Source organism: Sus scrofa, chromosome 6, assembly GCF_054392235.1.
Source record: "Sus scrofa isolate SSC_HxYL_T2T_F1_AM1 chromosome 6, Sscrofa_HxYL_maternal_Yorkshire_Landrace_v2.0, whole genome shotgun sequence".
Taxonomy (NCBI): Eukaryota; Metazoa; Chordata; class Mammalia; order Artiodactyla; family Suidae; genus Sus; species Sus scrofa.
In genome coordinates, this window is record NC_139388.1 from 146,601,848 (window position 1) to 146,619,757 (window position 17,910).

Here is a 17,910-nt window from a genome sequence, read left to right on the forward strand (position 1 = left end):
GCTGACTGCTCCCAGGATACTCCAGCAGTTCCAGGCTGGGATGAGGAAGCAGGTGTTATCAGATGACTGCTCAGGAATGTGACCTAAGTGGACCTTAACTGGGATACCGAGACTGGTCACATGGCTCTCTTTGGCAGGTTGTTTTAAATAGTTGTCTGCAACTCTTGATGTCTATGATCTGTACCTAGGTCACCTTCTGAAAGTTCTCTTCCTGTAAACAAGGAAATGTGTGCTGAGAAATAGGCAAGTGAGAGGAAACAAATGGGAGGTACAGTCACTTCTGACTCCCTAAGCCAATAAGATACAATGTGCTAGATCTGGAATTTTTTCTGTATTTGACTTAGGTCATGCACTGAGAAGGTCAAGAAAACGTGGAGAATATTAACTATAGCCCCAGATCTTTGATGTAATTATGGTGAATAGTAATGCTCGTCAGGTCACTTAAAGTTTGAATGTTGACGTTTAAATTAACACTAGAATAATGTTCATCATTTTGGTAATAAAAGAGTAATATAGCGAAATTTAGTTGTACCTTACAGTGAATGGTTCCCTATTGCTAACCATGTCATCATGAGCTCATCTTGAGTAGGACATTGGCATCTGTTCTCACGCAATGAACTATCCACCCAAGTGAAGAGACACAACTGATTAAGTCCCTTCTAAGAGTTTACTCTTTGTTCTTCCAATTTTCTGCTCTAATAGTATCAAGAAGACATATTTTTTTTTGTCTTTTTTTGTCTTTATAGGGCTGCACCCGTGGCATGTGGAGGTTCCCAGGTAATCAGAGCTGTTGATGCCAGCCTATGCCACATCCACAGCAATGTGGGATCAGAGCTGCGTCTGTAACCTACACCACAGCTCACAGCAATGCCGGATCCTTAACCACTGAGCAAGGCCAGGGATTGAACCTGCAACCTCGTGGTTTCTAGTCGGATTCGTTTCCGCTGCACCACGATGGAAACACCCAAGAAGACATCATTTAACACAACCTTAAGAAAATATAACACTAAAGAGATGACAACACTCTAGAGAATTTCTGTAGAGTCAAATCCAAAATGAAGAATAACTATAGTTGAGTTATTTGGAGAAAAGCAAACCATGAGACATATGATAAAGAGGAATGTATGTAATAAAAACAATTAAGAAAGTTTACAGAAATCATAGTAAATTTTTGTCAAGAGAGCAGGAATTCAGACATGCTCTGTTATTACCTGACCTTTCTCTCCCTCTACTTTTAGCAGTTAAAATGATGGTCTTACCCCAAGATCTCTCTATAATGGATAGTTTATGACGTATCAATCTGATTTTACACAACGGTTGTACTCAGTCATCTGTGCTTCAAGTGTCATCATTCAAAGGTTGTATGTGATGCTAGTATGTGTTCTTGCCTCATTATGGATTTATCAATTAAGTATGCTTTTGTCTTGTCCCTGGATATTAACACAGTTAAGGATTTCATAGGCTGAATTGAAGAACGATGCCCTAGGGAGCCCTGAACCTCTTCATATTCTACCTGACCACTAACAGATCACACAAGGCAAAGAAATATGCAACAATTCTCTGAAACAGTGTGAGGACAGAGGATTAAATCAAGCATTACAGTAAATAATTTATGCCCTCAAAAATGTTTTAATGTGTGCAGCAGCCATAAGTGTTCACAATTCAAATGCTATACTTTAAAGTTAGGGCTCCCAGGTGGCAGATAAAACCACCAATTTATTCATGACTCATTCTAACCTCTTTACCTAAGACTGCAATTGGGAACACAAACAAGGAATAGGAAAGCTGACCCAGCATGTGACATAGAAGATTATTCAGTTGAAAATACTACATAAAAGCATCCAGAGGTCAAGAAGAAAAAATCAAAATAAAAGACAGTGAACCCAGTAGTATATTGTTAAAGCAGGAATAAGTGAAGATGAATGGCCCTAGGTAGAGGTTCTGTATTAATCAAAAGAGATAAAAAGCTCTCTGTTAGCAAGACTCTGATGACATAAGTGTCACAGAATGAGAAATGTATTGAACATTTAGTGCTAAAGTAGCTTTTGAAGTCAAATAGCCAATTCCAGTAATTTTACAAAAGATGTAAATAAGTTCAGGGAAGTCAGATAATATGTTCTAAATCCATAATTAGTTGATGCTGAAGAACATACCAGAAGAATAGAGTATATCATCTTTGCTATTCAGTTACATCTGTTTTACTAAGTTCATCTAACAATTTGGGCATCAGGTGGTGTAACACTAAGTAATTGAACTGGCCAGGTGTTTCACTTGGTACCTAGAATTTTTATTCTATTTTTTATTGAACTTGTGTGGTATTACATTAATAATGATGTCATTTTTACTGTTTCTAGGCATCTATTTTTCTGCCTATGCTCAGGTCATTTGTATAAACAGGTTATAAAATGGTGTCCCCAGGGTCTGTTCCTATTCAGCTATCTTGATTTCCACCCTGCAGTTAACCACAGGGAGGTGAATATGCAGCACTGAGACAGGAGCCAACCAAGGGCCCGCCATCAGCTGACTTGAGATACTGAACACTGGCATAGTAATTAAACCCAGTCCCTAGAGAGGCAATAAAAATATGGATCTACTTTGCCAGTCACCTATTCAGATGCGTGGCTCTGAAAACTCACAAACTAGAAGGCTGCAGTCAAGGCTGCTGCAGCCAATTTAGTCAACAGCTGATAGACAGTCACAGTGAAGAGTCTTCTAGTAGTCAACTCCTGACCAAGGCCTTAGAGATCATTAATGACAGACCCAGACAAGAACCGAGCTTTCTTCACGTGTAAGTATCGCTAATCATGAGAAGAGTGTAGCTCTGAAAATGATTTTTTGTACATATTTTTATTTATTATTTATTTATTTATTTAAAAGTTTTGGGCCACCCTGCAGCATGTGGAGTTCCCCAGGCAGGGGTAAGATCCAAGCCACAGTTGCAACTTATGCCCCTATTGCGGCAATGCCAGATCCTTTAACCCACTGTGCTGGGCTGGGAATTGAACCTGTGTCCTGGCACTGTAGAGATGCTACTGATCCTGCTGTGCCATAGCTGGAACTCCTGTACATATTTTTATATATTTACATATAAATATATAATATTACTTTTAAAAAAATATTTGTATATGTTTTTCTGAGTTCTGGAACGTATTTAAGTAACTGCAAATGAACTCTCATTGAAATTTCAAGGATCCTGTTTCATTCTGAAACTAAGTTATTTACAAATCTTACAAGTACTGAGCTAGACTAACAATACACTTTTGTTTGTTTACTTAAGAAAAGGGAGGACAAACAGCCCAAACCTCAAGCTGTTGATGCTTCAGGACATATAAATCAAGAATACAGAAAACAGCAAATGCCCACAACTTCAGTCAGTAGTAGATTTTATATACTGGAGTGGCAAAAAAGTTTAAAAGTAAGGATAAGGCAAGAAAGGATCAATTAACAGAAAAGTTGAAGTTAAAAGTTAAATTTTTTTTTATAAAACTACACTAAATTACCCTTTTTCTGACAGTTCTCGCTTTATTTACATAAGCCAGGATGACTAAATTACTCTTTCAAAAAGCTGTACCTAGATGCTATTTTCTACCCTCAAAGTAGTTTGTAACACATGAGAGCACTCAGGGGATTAATGGCTGAGCAATTCCCCTCAGGGTGCTGCTCACTGAACTTGTTAAAGGATCAAACCTCGTGGTACAAAGCACCTGTATTACGAATGCTGCCTCACACTCAGTCTAGAAGTAAAGCAGAACTCCCTCTTTTTTTTTTTTTTTTTTGGCCTGGCTGCACTGCAGCATATGGTAGTTCCCAGACCAGGGATTGAATCCGAGCTGCATCTGCGACCTACACCACAGCTTATGGCAACTCTGGATCCTTAACCCACTGAGCCAGGCCATCCTCAGGGACAAAGTGTTGAATCCTTAACCCAGTGAGCCACAGTGAGAACTCCAGATCCCCCTCTTCATTGTGGCCATGTTTTGTATTTATTCTATGCCATGAAATGGTAGACCTTTAGGTCCCCCTCTCATTGTCTGTAGTGGAGATCTCCTGCTAAGTGCATTGTGCTGCCAAATAATCGAACAACAAACTTTTTTATTACGTTCATCAGTGGAAGTTGGAGTTGATTGCTACAGCATGAGTGTTACCCTGACTTATGCACAGAGGAACACTTCTTTTTTTCAAATAGGTAGGTTTTTTTTTTTACATGTGGTAGATGTTATATATAATTTTTCACCAATATGTTACTCTCTCTTCCTTCTGTATACCTAGAATATGTGATTACTGGCTTCCGTGAAGTTGAAAAAAACACTGTGATTAGTGTTTAGTGATTAGTTATGGCCAATAAATTGCAGATAAAAATTATGTGTTGCTGAGATAGTGGAAATATCATGTTCAAATAACCCAGGTTCTCCTTTCCCACGCTGTGATTGAGAGGGCTTGTGTGCTAGATGGTACAACCACAACACAGTAGAGCCCCTGTTGGCCTGGGTTCACCCAATAACTGTGGAATTGAGCCCCAAACATCAATGCAACTATAATTTGAACAGGAAATGAGTTTTTACTGCGGTAATCCAGGACATTTTGAGTTTGTTAATTCAGCAAATCTACCTTATTTTGACTAATATACATCATACTGGCTAGAGTATGTATATAGAATATGTATATACACATGCATGGATATATGTATATGCATTTATATATATGTATAAGCTTATATATATGTATATACACATAAATACATGTAAAAGGTATATTAGAATATGTATGTGTATAGATACACATAAACACATACATACATGCAATTATCTTGAAGAATTTTGATGATATAGAAAGTGTTCTTAATTATGCCTTTAAAAGAAAGTGATTTTAGCAATTAAGTTGTTCTTTACAACCCCATGCCAACAAGCAAACCATTCACTCAGTGACTTCTCTGCTGGAGATTCTACAAGGTGCTAATCACATCCCTTGTCTTCTCTGCATTCTAAATAATATGAAAAATAAACACAGGAAATAGGTGGAATTGTGGATCTCAAAATATTAGCTTTTTCACCTTCAAAATTGTCAAAGATGGATCTTCTACTGCGCACCACCTAACTTGACTGACTCATCCATCTACTTGCAGGGAATGTAGCTGAAAGATCATGGGCTTCCCCTTGCAGAGGGGAGAGGCCTTGCTCCAGAGAGCTTAGTGTATGGAACAGTTGGCTTCATGAAGCTAAGTGCAATGTGATATACTGAACTGGATCCTGGAATAGGAAAAGGACATTAGCAGGGAAACTGGTAAAAAGTCTGGAATGTTGCTGATAGTAATATACAAGTATTAATTTCTTTGTTTTTTTGTTAATTTCTTTCTTTGTTTGTTTGTTTTTGTCTTTTCTAGGGCTGCACCCATGGCATATGGAGGTTCCCAGGCTAGGAGTCTAATTGGAGCTGTAGCCGCTGGCCTACGCCAGAGCCACAGCAACACAGGATCCGAGCCGCATCTGCGACCCACACCACAGCTTTCGGTAACAACGGATCCTTAACCCACTGAGTGAGGCCAGGGATCGAACCCGAAACCTCATGGTTCCACGTCAGATTCGTTAACCACTGAGCCACGATGGGGATTCCTCCAATGTCTTAGTTTTGATAAACGTACTATTGTTATATAAAATAGGAGATGCTAAAATGAAGGTATGTGACAATTCTCTCTAATATACTCTTCTTTAAATCTAAAGTTAATTCAAGATTTAAAAATTTAAAGGAAGACTGCCTTTCTTCTACAAGCTGTGGGACACAGCTGAAAAGAAATGGTTAATAGTATTGAAATTAGAAAGAACTAGGTTTAAATACAAAACATGCCACCTTCTACCCAGCTTCTCTTAAACAAAATTTCTGAATCCCAGTTTGCATATATGTATGACTGTTATAGTAAAGCCTGCTATCAGCTTACAAGATGGTTGTCAGCTTTAAGTGGTATATAATTTATAAAATAGTTCCTGGGATGTAGTAGGGCATCTCTACAAACAGGTTTCACATTCTCCGAAAGTGTGTTTGATAACAAGTAAAACAGCTTCCAACATTGACCCTTAGGATGGAGAGAGGGACAGGTGCCATTGTGAAAAGTAAAGGCACACAACTGGCAGCTGGCTTGGCTGAAAAGTATGTACTTTCTTTGCAATTATATACTTACCAGACTGTGGTTAAGACTAACTTCCTGAGAAGTTCCCGTCGTGGCGCAGCAGAAACGAACCCAAGAACCCCACTAGGAACCATGAAGTTAAGGGTTCGATCCCTGACTTCGATCAGAGGGTTAAGGATCCAGTGTTGCCGTGAGCCGTGGTGAAGGTCGCAGATGTAGCTCGGATCTGGCGTTGCCTGTAGCTCTTGCATAGACCAGCGGCTACAGCTCCGATTAGACCCCTAGCCTGGGAACCTCCATATGCCACGGGTGCAGTCCTAAAAAGACAAAAAAAAAAAGAAAAAGTTCCTGAGTATTTCTGCCCCTCAGGATGTTTCTACCTTTATGTCCCTGTTCATGGCATTATAAAAAAGATTTATAAGATGCTCTCTCTTGGCTGTGTCAAGATTAATTGGAAGACATAACTCAGCTGCTTGTAAATGGTAGCTTCTTTTCTGTTTTGATTTATTTTCTCTTGCATAATCACAGACAGCCCAGTCAGAATGAGTTTGCTGGTTGTTGCTTAAGGGCTTTTGTCATCCCCATTTAAAACAAAACACATTTAAGACTGTTACAAATGGTGGTCATCTAGCTGGTTGAATAGAAGGTCTTTAATCCATTCAAATCAACGTACATCAGTGGCTTTTGAGATCAAATTCCAAGTAATTGGTGACTATATACATGACAACTCAGAGACCAGAAACAATTCTAGGAACACTGATTATAGTGGTGATCACTTACAGTATATATAAGAGCTCTTCATAAAAGGTTTCAAGACCTTATAAAACCAACAAATGATGTAATGGTATTTTGTTTTGTTTAATTACCAGTCATAATGCAATGTAATTAAACCCAGTGGTACGAGGAGAACAGTTTCAAGATGCAGACAATTAAGTTAATAACAACACATGTGAGATATATTTAGGTACCACATAAATCTTCTGTCAGGAGGATCCGGATCCAAGTTAATTAAGATAAGCATTTTTCTTACATTTATATAAAATAAAAATTCACAGATTCCATAGTTTAAGTAGCAGGATATACTGCCAATGACAGTGTTTCTAAAAATTAAATACTGATATTAACTGATCTTTACATAATTAGATTTAAGCCTAAAAATTACTTCCTCTGGATGCTTAGAAAAGCATCTCACCCCTGGGTGAGAAAAAAGAAAGAATATTAAAGAGTAAACATAATTATTTCCTTTAAAATTGATTTGTAGCTCTTTGTGCATTCTGGGTAATAATCATTGAGTATATAATGCAACTATCTACTCCAGGTCTATAGCTTTTTACCTTTATTTATTACATTTTTGACACATAAATCATAAAATTTCAATTTCAGCATATTCATCAATCTTCTCATATGGCTTATCTTTTTGTACCATATTTAAGAATATCTTACCTAGCAAAAGGTAATCATATTTTCTTCTAATAAAATTTTATTTTCTTCATATTTAAGTCTTTAGTTTTTCTTGAGTTCATTTTTATGTTCTGGGTGAGATTGGGACATAATATTACTTTTCCAAGGAAATCCACAGACTCAACACTATTTTTTTCACTAGACTATCCTTTTTTGAAACACTATTTTTATCATTTATATAGCCTTTATATATATGCATATCTATAAATATAAATGCTATATGTACATATATAATATTTATATTTAATTCATATAATTAAATGCTATATTATAGTGTTACAAATTTATATTTTATGTCATTTATATATCACATATATTATCTATGCTGTTGATATGAAGGCCTTATACATTCACATATGTACTTTATAATTCTCTTCTCCATTACATAAATCTATTCTTTCATTAATATCTGTTTTAGTTTCTACAATTGTATAATAAATCTTGCTATCTGGTAGTCCAACTATTCTTCAAACATGTCTTGGTTTTTCTTATTCTTTTAGTCTTTTGTATTAATTTAGAATTAGACAGACTTCCTTGAATTTCTTGAAGTTTTCCCATCTTTTCTGAGGGGTTCTTCTGGATGTTAGAATCTTCCTCCAACGCTCTGATAGTTTACAACTGAGTTTAGTCTTAATTCCCCACTTATGCAGAGCCTCAAGATCAGCCAGAGGGAGAATTAGAACTTTCTTAGGTCTTTCCTGGGGATGCACAAAACACTGCATGTGTTTTTGGCCTTCTAGACCCCCAGAAAAATGTCTGAGCTTTTCAAAGCCCCCTACAGACTTCTCGTTCCCATATTTCCTTTGGAGTATCTTAGCCGACTTTTTGCTTGTCCCTATTATTGTCATTGCCCATGGCAGCTCTGACAAGGGCTGCCAATAGTCTTGAGGATGGGAATCTCCTTACTGAGAGAGACCTGAGTCAGGTCAAACAACTATATGCTTTCACAAGGAGCTACCATGCAGGTCATTTCATGACAATTCTCTAGAAAGGGAGCTTCTGAGGGAGTTCTAAACTTTCTCTTCCCTCTAGTAGCTGCTTTTCTGTTGGTTTTGACAGCTACCATGTTTCTGAGACTGCTGTTTTCAAAGCTACTGAGGCGCTGAGGATAGAATGGAAACGGCAAGTTAAAACATCATCAAGTTTGCTGCTCCTACCAAAATTCAGCTATTTTTTCTTGAAAAAATTCCCCTCACATTGTTGCAAGACTTTGGTTTATTGGCAGAGTTTTTGTTTGTTTTTTTTTTAAGTTGATTTCAACAATTTTTGCCTGTGTTCTTGTTTTCTGGAAGAATGGATTTTCAAATGTCTTACTTCTGTGTTATGGATGTTGGTGTCCCCCCCGCTCATGTGCTGAAGTCCTAGCCCCTGATGTAATAACATTAGAAGGTAGGGACTTGGGGAGGTAATTAGGTTTAGGTGAGGTCATAAGGGTGGAGCTGCCATTATGGGATTAGTGCCCTCATAAGAGGAGATATCAGAGAACTTGCTTCTCCTTTCTCTCTCCACTGTGTGAGGATACAGCAAAAGGTAGCCACCTATAAGAAAGTCCCCACCAGAGGCCTGACCATGCTGGCATCTTGATCTTGGATTCTGCCACCTCCAGAAGTGTGATAAATAGATGTCTATTGGTTAAGCCATCCAGTCTATTGGATTTTGTCAGAGAGGCCCAACCTAATTAAGAGACTGTCATTCTGGAAGTTCTTTTCTATTTTTCCATATATTTCCATATAGGTATAAGAGCTTCATTTGGGAAGGAATTTCTCCTCATCCTCTTTGCTCATTCTATTGTAATATTAGATTTTCTTATTGGACTGTAACTGATTTTTTTATTTTGTGTATGTAAATAGTGCCTTTTTTTTTTGCTAAAATTTCCCCAGTTTATCATTTGCTTATGAATATAATTTTATACACATCGATTTCTTTTATGAAATCTAATATATCGGTACCTACCATTATATTTTTTGATCATATTAGGAAAAGCTGAAATTCATTCACATTTTTCTAGTTTTTAATGATTTTACTTTTCCACTCATCTAGAATTAATCTAATATATGTTACAGTGTGAAAATCAACATGATTTTTGTCTCAGAACATCAATTTTCTGGAGTTCCTATCATGGCTCAGTGGAAATGAATCTGACTGGTATCCATGAGGATGCAGGTTTGATCCCTGGCCTCACTCACTGGGTTAAGGACCTGGCATTGCTGTGAGCTGTGGCGTAGGTCACAGCTGCAACTGATCCTGAGTTGCTGTGGCTGTGGTGTAGTCCGGCAGTTGTAGCTCCGATTCTACCCCTAGCCTTGGAACCTCCATATGCCATGGGTGCAGCCCTAAAAAGACAAAAAAAAAAAAAAATCAATTTTCCTAACAGAATTTATCAAATAATCTATTTCATCCCCCATTCATTTGTGTTGTGATACTTTATTTATAATATATTAAATGTCCAAATATATAAATTACTACATATAATAAAAGGTTTCAGGGTTATCTCTTCTGAACTCTGGCCATATTTCTACTCTTGATCCAACATTCCATTGTCTTGTTTGCTGTGGTTTTTTTTGGCCACACCTGCAACATGCAGAAGTTCCCAGAGCAGGGATAGAATCCATGCCAGAGCAGTAACCAGAGCCACAGCAGTGACAATGCTGGATCATTAACTCACTGAGTCACCAGGGAACTCCTTGTTTGCAGCTTTTCACTATATTTTAATATGTGATTATTAACTTTAAATTAATATACAGTGTAAAGGCTAACACTAGATGAAAAGTGGTCTTTGGAGAATAGCCTTTCCCTCTTTGCTCCTATAGTTCTTAAATCCTTACTCAACTGTTCAACGGAGACACTGCCTCCTACAAGGAGACTTTCTAAATCCTCATTTTCCTCCTCCTGGGTTGGGTTAGGTGTCTTTCCTCTATGCTGCTTCTTTATATTCTCATAATGTTCCATGCACATCTTCATTATGGTATATTTGGGGTACACTGCATTGAATGGTTGAGTTTTCCACTATTTATACCACTGTACTGTGGTAAACTCTTTGAGAGCAGACTGTGTTCTGTATCCATGATGCCCCCAAGTGGTTTCTGCTCATATTAAAAGATCAACCAATTTTTCTTGAAAAAAAAGAATAAATGGTATTAATTCAACTTCCCTCTATTGTGGATAACAGGAAGAAAAAATCTGGCAAACTACTAAAGCATCATAATTTAGGATTTATTACAACTAAATACACTAATTTTAAATATAGACACCTAGTTATGATTCAATAATGTCTTTTTTTTTTTTTTTTTTTTTTTTTTTTTTGCTATTTAGGGCCACATTTGTGGCATTAGAAGTTCCCAGGGGTCGATCAGAACTGCAGCTGCCTGCCAGCCACAGCCACAATCGCTGCCACAAAAATTCCAGATTCGAGCTGCATCTGCCACCTATACCACAGCTCATGGCAATACAGGATCCTTAACCCACTGAGCAAGATCAGGGATCAAACCTGCATCCTCATGGATACTAGTTGGGTTCATAACAAGCTGAGCCACCACGGGAACTCCCCTATGCAATAATGTCTTAATTTTGAATGCTATCATTCTGCTTTAATACAAAACTTGACAATTATTATTGAATATTCAAAAGCTGTGGTTTGTATACAGTTTTCAGTCATTAGCAGATAAAAAGCCCCCTGCAGTTTTCCCTACTGCCAACTCTATTTGCTTTTTAAATCAAATCAATTTAAATCAAGCATCAAAAATCTGCTAATCCCTGGAGGGTCTGAAAGCCTCAACACTTGTTATTTGCACTTGAAAAAAATTACTTTCTGTTATAGGCACTTGGCCTTGGCTGTCACAAGAGAGGTTGTGACCACTGGATACACTTTAACAACCCCAACACACCTTCTAGGACAATGAGATTCCAATCAGAAATTTCTGGAAGCTAAGTTGTACCCCAACAGCTAGTAAACCAAGGAGATAGTTGGTTTCCTTGGTAACAGGTATAGACTTTTGCATTTTGGTTTTTTTATTTTATTTTTTTTAATGGTTTTTATTTTTTCCAGTATAGCTGCTTTACAGTGTTTTGTCAATTTTCTACTTTTCTACAGGCAGCAGGGGGGGAGCAAAAACAAGCAACCGTTTCACTTGTTAGCTCACTCTCTGGGAATGGGAGTGAGCTGGTTCTGTTAGGAGACCACTGACTGAAACTGCCCACCTTGGCCAGGTCTGATAATAGCCACTGCATGAGTTGTCTCAAAACAGGAGACCCTGATAAGGATGGCGCTACCCTGAAGACTAACCTGGAGAATTTAGGAGGAGCCAAAAGGAGGGAGGAGACAACCAACAATTGCAGGATCCTTGGTGCTGGAACCCATCTTGGCTGAGAGGTGTGTGTACCACCTACCAGGACCCTGGGCCACACCAAGTATGGGCCAAGCAAGATGATTGGCCAGAGACAACCCGGACACTAACCCCACCCCCATAAAACCAGAAACTGTGAGCCATGCATGTAGCAGAGCAGTTCTCCTTGGGTTCCCTTCTCTTGCTGCTCTCCACCTGGGCGCCCCTTCCCAATAAAGTCTTTTGCTTTGTTAGCATGTGTATCTCCTTGGACAATTCATTTCCGAGTGTTAGACAAGAGTCCACTCTCAGGCCCTGGAAGAGGTCCCCTTTCCTGCAACAATACCTTATATGGGATGAGGATAGTGGTGGATTGGGTCCAGGCATTGGGCCAGAGGGGTGGCTTAGGCAGTCTGCCCACCCCTTTGGTGGTGTTGTGTACATGGGGCATGCCATAGTAACCTGCTTTTGCTCTTTGCTCTGCAGAAGTGAAAGTTAGGTTTTTAGGGGTTTTTTTTACTATCTTCTTAATTGTAATTTGCCCCAACTGCTCATGTACCCAGTTGTTTTTAGTCTCTTATAAGTTCTTTGTATTTTGTTGCTGGAGAATATGTTTGTCCAGGTATAAGCATTGCACCCACTGCAGAAAAGGCTTCCAGGTCCCAGGTCCCAGCCTGTTTCAGAATGAAGCTAGAATAGCTATAAAAACTTGGCTGTAAAGTACACAGACAAAGAAGACAATCATTTAAAGAAGACTCAAATTTGCAAAGCCAGTTGAACTAGAGCACCTATGAATCTTTTATTAATCTAGTCTAAGACGACATGTATAATATTGACAAATGCTTCTGCATTCCATGTTAATTTAATGAGCTCATCTTGAAGAATCTTCATTGATTACCTAAGAGTACTCAAGGCTCCCTTTAACTTTTGATCCTCAGGAATGTGCTTTTACACTGTCTATTTATGGTTAGATAGGACATTACCGTATTTGAAAGCTGTTATTCTCCCACAGGAGCAAATGGAAGTCACAGCAAACATCAGAACTCCCTGACTCACCAGCCACATGGGAGCTTGGAGCAAAGAGGATACTATACAGGGCTCCACAGCTGAAAAGGCAGTTGCTTTGGCTGGAAGATCTAACTATAGGGTAAATCACAGCTCAACTACGAGAAAAAGAATTAAAAATCTGCTTTTATGTTCAATATAGTCATGTAGATTAAAATCTGTTTATTCTCACTTTCCAAGCAGGATTTCAAGGTTTTGGTTTTCATGAAAAGGAATGGTTATAAATATTTAATTGTTTTAATGAATAAGGAATGCTTTTATTCTAGCTAGTATTAAATTATAAAGTAAATTCTCCATCTCATTATTGGTGCCAACATGTGAGAGATAATCACAACTTTACCTTTAGATGATGTAACCTTCATTGGGCATGAACAACCTTGCCTCACCCCACCCCCCAACTCCCTACAGCAAAATCAATTCCTATTCAAAGGACTTCAATCCCCCCCTTAGGGAGAAGTCACTCTTTATAAAGTAAGTATTGGTATATCCAGAAACTTTTTGTTCAAATACAAATAGCCTTGAAAACAGAGAATGTCTTAGAGATTTTAACCCTGCAGTGTAGATTAGTTTATTGATACATATATATTATATATATCCATGTATGTATGTGTATATATATATATGTATATGTATATTTTGCTTCAGGGGGATTGGCAGAGGAGAATCCTGAGGCTTGTAGATGGCCTGGGCAATTAGAGTTTCACCAAATAACTACCTTCGACTTAGAATGCTGGGATCAGTGCAAAGGGAGTGGGACATACCGGCCAGGTATACTTGATGGGATAGAAAAGAAAGAGACATAAGGCTCATAGCTTTTCAAACAGTTCTTATCTTTCCTGTAGATATTGGAACTTGCTATTCCCTTGAAACTTTCTACTCCTCTCCCAACCCCATCCCCATCCCCCTACCTGGCTAATTCCTATTCAACATCTGGATCTTAGCATAAATGCTACTTTTTCAGGTAAGACTTTTCTGTCTCCTAAGATTAGGATACTCTCATGGAATACTGAAACATTCCATTTCTGCATATATCAAATGCTGAGCAATTATTTGTCTGCTTACAGTTTAGCTGGGAAGATGATATTAAAATATAATTAGACAAATAATTGATCAGCATTTGGGCCATGGCCATGGCCATCTGACTTACCATTCTTTCCCAGCCCTTAGCACACTACAAACACTCAAAAACATATGGACTGATTGGCTGTTTTGTGCAATGTGTATGCAGCAGTAATCTTGGAAAATGGAGCATTAGGGCAGCAGAGTCTCATGGCACAGAGTGATGAATATCCAGGTGGTAGTATAAGTCTGGGATGGATATGGACAGAGATGAAAAAAGGAAAATAAAAGAAAGAGAGAATCTTCTCAATTTCGCAATCCTCAGAAAAATGCATAGCCTTCTTGAGTTCCAGCTTTTAAATGTGGACAATGACCCCTACCTTGCAAGGCTGCTATGGGGGTGAAAAGATGCAGTGCAGTGCCTGGCATACAGCAGACAGCCAATAAGTCATAGCTCTTAATGTTAATTCTGCTAATATTATTCCCACTATTTCTTTTCTCAGTTCACATTCTCTCTAATCCTAGACTACTATAATAACCTTCCAACAGGTCTTCTTGCCTCCAGTGTCCCCCACCCCCCACCCCGAACATAGCAGCAAGAGGGTATACAGACAAGGAAACTATGGGCAGCTAGTGAAGGGTGTGGGTGGGGGTGGAGGGGTTGATTAAAAGACTCAGCCAAGTCAGAGTGCCTGCCGGGGAACTGAATCTGAAGAATTCACTTGAACTTCAAAGAACAGGGTCAGAGGAAGAGTGACAGTCAACAGAAGATTGTTCATATATCCAGTAAGGCAAAAGGACTGCAGAGAGCCATCCAGAGAAGCTCCAGTATGATCTGATAAAGGCGGAGAAGTCACAGCATAGACCACACCCTCCTGCCCCATGCAGCCAGCCAGTGAACTGAAGATCTGTCAGCCGTTGCAGGGAAAGGAAAATTTGAGATTCATGCAGGTCTCAGATAGGAGGTTTAAATTGAATAAGACCACGTCTTGTAAACAATCAAAAGGTATGGAATTGTCCCAAAATAGTTTTAAGAGGTGGGAAACAGAGATTTAATTTAGTACCACTGAAGGCAGAGATTCTGAAAAAAAACTAAAACCATTCTAGGTTTACGGCCTTTGAAGTTCAGACTGCTCAAGGAATTCCCATTGTGGCACAAGGGGTCACAAACCCAATTGGTATCCGTGAGTGGCTTAAGGATCCGATGTTGCTATGGCTGTGGTGTAGGTCACAGATGCGGCTCAGATCCTGCATTGCTGTAGCTGTGGCTGTGGCTGGCAGCTGTAGCTCTGATTTGACCCCTAGCCTGGGAACTTCCATATGCCGCAGGTGTAGCCCTAAAAAGAAAAAAAAAAAAGTTCAGACTGTTCAAGAATCTGGTAAGAGGGATGTCGGAGATGACCTTCAAGTCTCTGGCATGGGAAGTTAAGTCACGCTATTACCTGAGATGGAAATACAGCAGCTGTGGGATGGACATGGAGAATTGGGAGTACACTGCTTGAAAACGCTACCTGGAGCCTGGTCAGAGGATGTGATGATCCAGGGGGAGTACAATGGAGGGGAACCAAGAGCAGTTAAGAGGAAGAAGTCAGTGCAGACAACAAAAAAGACTGAACAAAGAACCATGTTTCTGATGGAAGGGAGAAATACACAAAAGGGACTGCTGTGGCTGCTAAAGAGTTTCACTTCCATCACAATTGTGCCAATGGCAGACCAATTGAGCAAGCTGTACTTTTTTCATTCCCTCCAGGGACACACAGGATATTTCTGTTTTTCAAGGAAGTTCTGCAGTGTGTACTGTAGGCAAGCAAAGTATACTTGACATGTTTTTCCCCTGCTTAGAACTTCAGAAGTGCTGGCTGGTCAGTAAAACAAATGTCTGGGAAAGAAAATACATCATGCGCATCAAGTATTGCTCCTCGGATGTTCCATGGTACTCAGGTACATGAAGCTCAAAATACAATAGGCTGCCTCTTCATAAACTGCGCTGACCCTAGAGCCATAATTTCACAAGGCCAGAAAAAGATAGCTAGCATAAATAAAATGCATTTGTTAAGAGTTCTAAAACGTTTTTCTCAATTTGACAACTCCTGAATGTGAGCTGATAGATGGATTGGGTTCTATCTTCCAGGCCAGTCTATCCAACTGATAAGGAAACTTAAACTATATCTAAGATGTATTTATTGTGAATGCAGAGTTAGTTAGAGCTGACCTACGGCATGAAGATGAGGGTCTGGGTGCCCCCACAGCAAGTGCCCTGCAATGCAGGTCCTGGCATTGGAGGAAGTAGGTAACTCGCATTTGCCAGACCATTCTTGCATCAGGAAATTGGCTGTGGTGGTCTCCTTTAATTCCTGCCCATCCTAGTTTCCCATGCTTTCTTTGCTTCTGTGAGCTATGATTTCTTTTTCTACCTAAGTTAACCCATCTGATTGCTGCATCCAAGAACAGAATAGTACAACAGTGGTTTGGCTTTATCTCTCTGGCTTTTGCCTTCAAGAATCTATTTCTACAGTGGTTTAACATAAAATATGAGACCGAAAAGAGACTTGATGGGGAGCTTAGTAAATGTCCATGGTCTTTGTTTGACCAGACTCCCCTTTCCTCGGCTTCTACTGATGTATAGTCTCATTCCGGTTAACAGATAGAAACATGACCTAAATGGCACCAAACTTGATATTTCACCATCATCTCATGTCACAGTGATGGGAAGAAAGGGTAGATGTATGACCCAAGCCTTGACAATTAGTCTTGAGTCTGTGATTTTTTTTTTTTTATTATTAAGAGAAACTGTTGAGAGAGGCGAGGGGCGGGTAAGAAAGGGTGTAGGGAATGGAGTGAAGATGAAGCAGATGCCGTTAATTCACATACCTACGTCTCCTTGTTGAAGGATGCTAGATTCGCATGCGCACACACAGACCTGAAAGAGCCAGGGAATTTACATTCCCCTAGGAGCAGCCCTGAACTAGTGACTGGTGGGCACCTGTTAACTTGGACAGTGCTGAGGGGAGATGGATCCCATCTCCAGAGTCCCACTGAAAGATGAGCCAAAGTTACCTTCTGTTGGGCTTAAATCAGAAAGAGAAAGACAAATACCACAGAATATCACTTACATGTGGAATCTAAAATATGGCACAGATAGGAGTTCCCGTCGTGGCGCAGTGGTTAACGAATCCGACTAGGAACCATGAGGTTGCGGGTTCGGTCCCTGCCCTTGCTCAGTGGGTTAACGATCCGGCGTTGCCGTGAGCTGTGGTGTAGGTTGCAGACGCGGCTCGGATCCCGCGTTGCTGTGGCTCTGGCGTAGGCTGGTGGCTACAGCTCCGATTCAACCCCTAGCCTGGGAACCTCCATATGCCGCGGGAGCGGCCCAAGAAATAGCAACAACAACAACAACAGCAATAACAACAACAACAAAAGACAAAAAAATAAAATAAAAAAAAATAAAATATGGCACAGATGAACCTATCTACAGAACAGAAACAGACTCATGGACTTAGAGAACAGACCTGTGGTTGCCAAGGAGGAGGGAGAGGGAGGGGGAATGGGCTAGGAGTTTGGTGTTAGTAGATGCAAACTATTGCATTTGGCATGGATAAGCAATGACGTCATGCTGTATAGCACAGGGAACTACATCCAATCACTTGTGATGGAACATGATGGAAGATAATGTGAGAAAAAGAACGTATGTATATATATGTAATTGAGTCACTTTGCTGTACAGCAGAAATTTACAGAACACTGTAAATCAATTATAATTTTAAAAGATTACAGCAGCAGCTGATCAAATTGAAAAAAAAAAAGTTATCTTCTGTGGGACTTTGCATCATTTTACAACTTGGCACCTTTGCTTAGCTTTCTTCTTTTCCCTGTCTCCAGTCT

The 17,910-nt window shown here is 39.4% G+C and overlaps 1 long non-coding RNA gene across 3 annotated transcripts in view; it reads right to left on the bottom strand.

Moving 5' to 3' along the window:
• The window catches only part of LOC106507649 (uncharacterized), a 279,942-nt gene that overhangs the window by 72,170 nt on the left and 189,862 nt on the right, over nt 1-17,910 (bottom strand). The gene's annotated exons all lie outside the window — the stretch shown is intronic.